At 40.1% G+C, this 7287-nt stretch overlaps 1 long non-coding RNA gene across 3 annotated transcripts in view; it reads left to right on the top strand.

The window, feature by feature from the left end:
* Window positions 1-7287, top strand: part of LOC147235334 (uncharacterized) — a 37087-nt gene that overhangs the window by 23878 nt on the left and 5922 nt on the right. The window lies entirely within an intron of this gene.

Below are 7287 nucleotides of genomic sequence, written 5' to 3'. Positions count from 1 at the left end.
GCATGCAGATTCAATCTACTGGTACTGAGGTGAAAGGTTGATAGAGATTTAGCAGCTTATAATTACATGTCATTTGAATTTATATTACATATACATATAATTGAATTTGAATAGAGAGAGTAGCAGAAGAGTTACCTGTACATTTTAGTGCAAAAAACAGTCATTAAGTAATACCATACAATAGCAGGTGAGAAAATGAAGTGGATTTAAATGCATAAAAAAGTCAGTATGTAGTCGCAGCTTGGTGGATTTTACTGTAACCGTACAAAAATGGCAATAATGGTCTTCGTGGGTTTCCTGTGGTTTCCCCCCACAGTCCAACAACATGCTGTAGGTTCATGGGAGGCCCTTCATTGTCCAGATGCCTGAATAAGAGAGTGCATGGTTTTATGTCTCCATAGGTGGCCCTGTGATTGACCTCCCGCCCGATGACAGCTGGGATAAGCTGCAGCACCCCTGACTATATCATGAGCAGTCTAGGTAATGAATGAGTGAATAGCACTAATTACAAATACATTACGTATTTGTAATTATTATTAAACCTGGCAATTAAGGTTAGAGTACATATTTAATTGACCCTACACGGGGGCTGGGTCGGAGGAAGGGGTGTTGCTGGCTGAGGAGGTTGAAAAAGACCATTATCCAGGATAATTACATACTTTCCCACTTTAAAGATGTCAAAGGCATTATTGATTATTGTCTTGACAATTGACAAATGCTTGCAGACCTCCAAGTACAACGATACACTGTCATTTCTGTCATTAGTGGGATTTCAAATAGATACACACATTCACAGGCATGTAAGTCTGAAACAATGAAGAATTCCTATACATCACCTGTCATCAGGGGGAGGGGAGTCAGTTTAATGTTTGTGAGATAAAGGCTGCGAAGTTGTTCACGCCATTCTTCCAGGGAAAGTTGCGGCTAAAAGGAGTGTTGCCCATAACACTTGAATTTGATCTCCCAGATTTGGGGCTTACGTCAGTTACCACAACGGGTTGGTTTCATTGTGTATGTCCCTGTGGGGCATTTCAGAGCTGTTTTTTTTCCCTGATCTATGTTTTATATCATTATTCAAGAAGTACGTACGAGTCAGGCTCTGATAATGAAAGCACGGGGCCCTGGGCACAAAGTTGCACTTCGTTTTTGCTAATTGCCGCCTAGATTGCAAATGCATCGTTCCCCTTCAGCAATTTCACTTGATTGTTCTCAAATACCATGAGAGGAGGCACGAGAGGAATGAGGAAACTTATATCAGCGTACCTATGAATCGCAGATTAATCAGACTGAGAAATGGATAAATGATTTATACAAATCGATATTTTATTTTCAATGCAAGTACAGTAACATTAATCTCAATAGCACAAGATAATCACTTAAAATAAGAGTATCCTTCAATCAGAATTAAAAGACTTTTAAAAGCACCCCCAGTTAATAGTATGTTAATAAGTGATAAGTGATAAAATAGCAAGACATTTCTGTGTATTGAAATCCCATATCAAAAGGAATTAAAAAACATGGGCCTTCCTTGAGGAAATAATTGCAAAATCAGGAAACAGTTTTTCATGGAATACCGTTGGTAATTAATCACCGCGTCTTCAGTTTGTCAGTAAAATGAATTATACCGCATGATTTAGCGTCTGTCAAATTCTGAAAGCGTGTGCGGAGGAGGTTTCCAAGGAATTAGTCTGGTGGAATGCGAGATGTGTGGACTTTGTAAGCGGTGTGGATGGAAGGATGACTCTGCCTTGGAGATGGTGTTGCAATGCTTTTCCGACAGGTCGATCCAGGAATATCACTCGGGATGTTATGTCAGATCTGCACAAACATGGACTGTTCCAGTTGATGTCCTGTTCTATACCTGTGTGTTATGATTAGATTGTTACTGTAAGGGGTATCTTTGGAGGTTTGGGTAGCTTGTGCATGAAAGTAATTAGGATTCATTTCAAAATTAATGTCCTACTATTATTTATCATTGTCCTACCATTATTTATTGTTGTTATGTTTTACTTGAAACTCTGGCACAACAATTTCCTTTGAGATAAATAAAGTTGTTCTTATTCCTACTCTTATCGACAGAAAAGCGGTGTATCTTTAATAACTATTAATGTCATTGTAATGAAAGGGTTGTTCAAAGTTAAGTGTTACCTAAGCTTGGCTAGGATATCCACCATCAAGTGGTAGTCTGCATTCATAATAACTGAAAAAGGGATAGCAAACCAAAAAAAGAATATGTTTGGACTTGTTTGGGAATTATTTAAGAGACTTAATCAGCAGTATCTTTAAATGAATCCAATTTTTTTCGCATGCCAGCGGAGAGGGGCCAATAAGGGGAAAGCCCTGAAGTCAAATCTGTCTGACTGCCATATCTGTCGAGGGCATTTTCCAGCAGAGGGTTTGCCCACTATGACTTGTTTAAACATGTGGACGGAGAATTAGTACAGGTTGGTATAATCAGACAATCTTGATAAGAGAAAAGAACCCTTTTATTGGATAAAAAGGCACGCTGGAGAGTCAACATATCGATATGATGGCTGGGGTTCATCCTTGGGTCAAAAGGGACTGATTCTATATTCTGAATTAAAATAAGATATATCGCTAGTGCACATTGACTTTCTCTGAATATGCACCCGGGAAAGCTTTGTTTTGTTAAATCATCATCTTTGTCATTCAAAAGTGAATTTGACACTCCTGTCTTGAGAAGCACGTAGTCTACCGACCCTCCTCCACCCCCACCTCCTTATAAATACAAATAATGTTTTTATTGGATAAGCAAACTGACATTTTCCCCCTCTGAATGCGACCTGAACGCACCGCCCTGTCAAACACGGCACTCGAAGTCCGACGAGCTGATTCCTGCCGCCGTTTTTGTGTGTTTGCAGTAATTGCACCGATGTCTCAAGTGAGACTGCCGTTACTTTTGTGTTTGTTCGCTGTGTTCTTGTGTTTGTTGAAATAACACATGTCAGGCTATTTGGCCTTCATTTTCCAGGATTCATGAGATCTAAGTCACGTTATGTTTCCTGTAAACCTTTGAGCCATACACACGATAGTCAGCAAAATCTACAAACATGGCCTCCAGTCCTCTCAGTTAAAGCAAATGAATCACATCTGTCCATTAAAAGACAATCAAAATTGTCACACTTTTTCATTTTCTTTTAATTTGACAGTGCTTGCAAAAAGACCTAGCACTGTAGTACGTAATTACCCATTAGTGAAAACAAAAAACATTGTTTTCAGTCACTGCAATGAATTAGCATAAAGAACAGCTGCAGAAATCTGAAGGTTGTATTCTGTTCTTGCTCAGTGCTTCATATGAAACTGTTTGGTGTTGCTGTGCACATGCTGAGTATAGCAGGGAAGCACCTGCATGTACTTCAAGGTCCACTGACCAGCAACGCATGAAAACCACAAGCGAGAAACTATGATCATCGGCTCTTGACGCGTCTGCATGTTTCTGCACAAAAATAAAACAAGGTCGTTCACAACATATTCACAAACATTTGTCAGAAGTAATAGTGACTTATTTAATTTATTTAACCAGTCGGTTCACAAAGAATCAGCAAGAGAAAAGTAATACCTGGAGCGCTCTGATCATCCCACATCGTAAATCACATTTAAACTTTCTCTCCTCAAGCATTTCCTAACTCTTACTTTGCATAGAGGAAAGTTTTAGGCCCCTCTGTGTGATGCCTAAAGGGGTCGAAGTGATCCGTATGTTAAGTAATACACAGAAGAAAAGAGCAAAACTTACATTTTCACATATGCATCGTCGTGCTCGTCCGACATATTCTTCAATCCTCTCTGTGCGACTTGAATTCTGTCTGCTGATAGATTTGAATGTATGGAGAGCGAATGCAAAGTATGACTTTATGTTCATAGATAGTCGATGCAAAGGGATTTTCAGAAGGACATGGGGGTTGCGTCACCGTTCATCACCAACTATTTGCTTGGGCACGGTGATTTTAGTCGACACTTTCCACACACCGCTGGCCTTGGGGACTACGGCACTCTTGTAATTATAATAAATGTTTGGAGGCTCTGTGTTTATTAGTGGCACCAGTTGGACACGACGTCCTCAATAATTCAGCAAAGTAATGCTGTGGTGCCGAGGCAGCAGCACGACAGATATCACAGCTATAAATGGCAACAACATCACCTCCAGTACTGAGTTTCCACCCAATTTATCGGCTACTTGGTTGATCCGGCGTCCCTCTAGTCTGAAGGTTGACTACCTGATTCCTGGCTCCTCCTGTCACATGCAAGACACTGAACCCCCTGTTGCTCCCAATTACCGCCTAACGTGATAGCTCTACCATGCAAGGTGTGTGTGTTTGAGTGATTGTGTGAATGGTTGAAAGTGCTTTGAAACTGCAAGGTGATAAGCATTCGATAAGCAGGGACTATTTACCAAACACTGCACAAAGGCCGTGAATGGATCGAGGCAGAATAGTATGCAACAGCATTTTATCCTTCACAGGATAAGTCAAGTATAAGCGAAGTCCCTTCTCGCTGCTCAGTTTGAGGAAAAAAATTTTTTTTTTTTTTTTTTGAGGAAAAATATCGAGAACTTAATATTTAGTAATTTGACCTCTTTGGATCAATACTGTCTGTGATAAGAACGGACTCACCAGAGTCGCCAACCCCATTCCTCCACCAGTTCTTCCTGAAAGTTTTTCACATTACTCACATTACTTTTCCTTTCCTTTTCCAATTTTCTCCTTTTTTTTTCAGCAACGACTTTCATGGACAGACGAAAGATGGACACTCCTCTTACGAAAACATGAAAAAGCATGTATTCACCTCTTAACCTCTTTATATATTCCTGATAATTTTCTCTCTTCAGGCTGGATTGGACTGATTATCTTTCTTCCTGCCTCAGGTCACCTTCTCTGTGTTCTTCAATCGTGAATCTGAAGCAGCGGAAAACACATTTGGACCTGACACAACAATGTTATCATCCCCTCCATCATCATCCGCTGGCGGAGTGGGATTATTTTTCTGATACGCTCAACTGACACATATGTAAATCATATCCTGATCTTTGTCATCGTGAAGGTCTTCCTTCATTTGGAGCATCAGCTTTTGCGTTACTAGCATCATTCGTGTGTGTGTGTGTGTGTGTGTGTGTGTGTGTGTGTGTGTGTGTGTGAGTGTGTGTGTGTGTGTGTGTGTGTGTGTGTGTGTGTGTGTGTGTGTGTGTGTGTGTGTGTGTGTGTGTGTGTGTGTGTGTGTGTGTGTTCTTTGTGCAAAATCAAATGAGAGGGAGAGAGACAGTTAGCTTTGTGCCCCCTACACAAGTCTGAAATTCCATCACTTCCCCTTTTTGATGGTTTTGCAGCACAGCCCCGCTAACTTACTCGCAGACCTGAGGCTGAGTTTCTGTTAATCAACCACCAAGGTCCTTCCAGACCTGCAAAATTAAAATGTTGTGTGTCACCTTATCAAAACCATTGGGGCTTCAGCAGCCATTCCCTACCTTTTGCTGGGTTTCTATCTGAATTACAAAACGCAAACCGGTCTCCAAGATCCATCACATTGGAGCTTTAGCAAACTTTTACTGCGCTGTTGATACAGTATAAGCATACAATTGTGACTATATCGGATTTTTGTTCTTTTGGCCTCTTTTGTGAATATAACCTCCCCGGTTATTACTTTCAAAGTGGAGCGGCAGAGCGATGTATCTGATAAACATCTAAAAAGTCAGATGCAAATGGCGAGTTTTTGATGAGAATTTGGATCGGACACGAAGGGTGGGCCCGCTCAATTTTGTCGGTGAACAGATATAAAGATATACATCTGTGGCAGAAACGCTCCACTCAAAGGGGTTTCCCCCAACGTTATTTTTTAAAATGCACTTGCGCCGCATTCTTGGCACAGGACGCTCTTGATAATCAGATTTGCTTACATAAATACAATCGAGCTACATTTTTATTTTTTCTTTCCATGCCTTTGTAGGACAACAGGGGAGCCAGCAATTGCGATCCGAAAGCACATCCAAATCCTTTTATCTCCTTTTTTTCATCCATTTTTTAGTTTCTGCATCTCGCTGAGCCTTTTCCATGACTTTGTTGAACACCGGGTTTCTATTTAATCTGTGTTCCCAGAAGTCCGTCCATTATATCAGAGAATTCCCCTCCCACCACTCTTTCACTGTCTATAGTTTCACACTCCCTGAACACCTTTCCTTCATTTCCCAATCGCCTCTCCCCCAAACCCTGGCCAAATACTATTGTTCTTTGCCAGATTATCTAATATTTCCACCAGTGTTAGTTTTCCAGCCTTCCAGTTCCTGGTCCTGCAGATTCAGATCTTAGCCTTTCTTGCACTGTAGGTCACCCCGGTCTTGTTTGCTCAACAACGCACCTTTGCTGAAGTGATACATCATTCTGGGGTATTTTAATGTTGTTTGCATGTAGAAGAATATTGCTCAAGTAATATGGAACAAAAGTTTGTTGATGAAATTTAAGATTTATCAAGTAATCTTGACATAGAACATTTGCAGGTTGTATCCTGCAATGTAAATACTACAGGACTTTTCCATTTTTGTCATCAGTCTTTGCGGGTTTGTTGCATGTCTTAATGAACGTGAATCTATCAATCCTGTCAGGATGGGGAGGATCTCTGTTAGTTTCTCTCTTGAAATCACTTAAAAAGGTATTGCAACTGAAAACTGACTTCTTCCTAAGAACAGATTCAAGATGACATAATTGTTTTTTTTGGAGAATTTGTGGATGAGTGAATGGTGGTTGTTTTCTGGGGGAGAGAAAAAGGTCACAAAACACTCAAGATAATGTTTTTCTCACAGTTGTTTTAGGCAACTCCATATGATAAGAATTTCAATGTTATTATTCCCCCCACTGCCCTCAAGTGGTTAAAATCCTTAGTGAAGTAAGCTTCAAACATTTACTCTCATTGTAAATGTCTGCAGGAGGCCAAGCCCAGGTTATTTGTATAGCACAGTGTTTTACATTATCAGATTAAACCTAAGAAGACAAATTACAGCTTTGGTGCAGCAGAAGAAATGAATGAAACTAATTTATCATTCATATCAAATGGCCCTGAAAAAAAAAATGTCTCAAAGAAAAGACTGTGAAGCCTGAATCAACAGTTCTTGACCAGGATGTCTAAGAATCCTTACATGCACCTGTGGTTTTTTGTAAAAAGGAAGTTTCATTGGAAATGTTTTTTTTAACATTCACTGTCAAAATGAGCTCAGTGTCTGATTAATATACTGAATCAAGTCAAGGCGACACTCATTTTTATACTTTATGAAGCGCAATCCCG

Source organism: Fistularia commersonii, chromosome 3, assembly GCF_037954325.1.
Source record: "Fistularia commersonii isolate RoL2024-O1a breed Wild chromosome 3, RoL_Fcom_v1.0, whole genome shotgun sequence".
Taxonomy (NCBI): Eukaryota; Metazoa; Chordata; class Actinopteri; order Syngnathiformes; family Fistulariidae; genus Fistularia; species Fistularia commersonii.
Note: the sequence above shows the minus strand (reverse complement) of the source record. Positions and strands in the feature narration are given on the sequence as shown.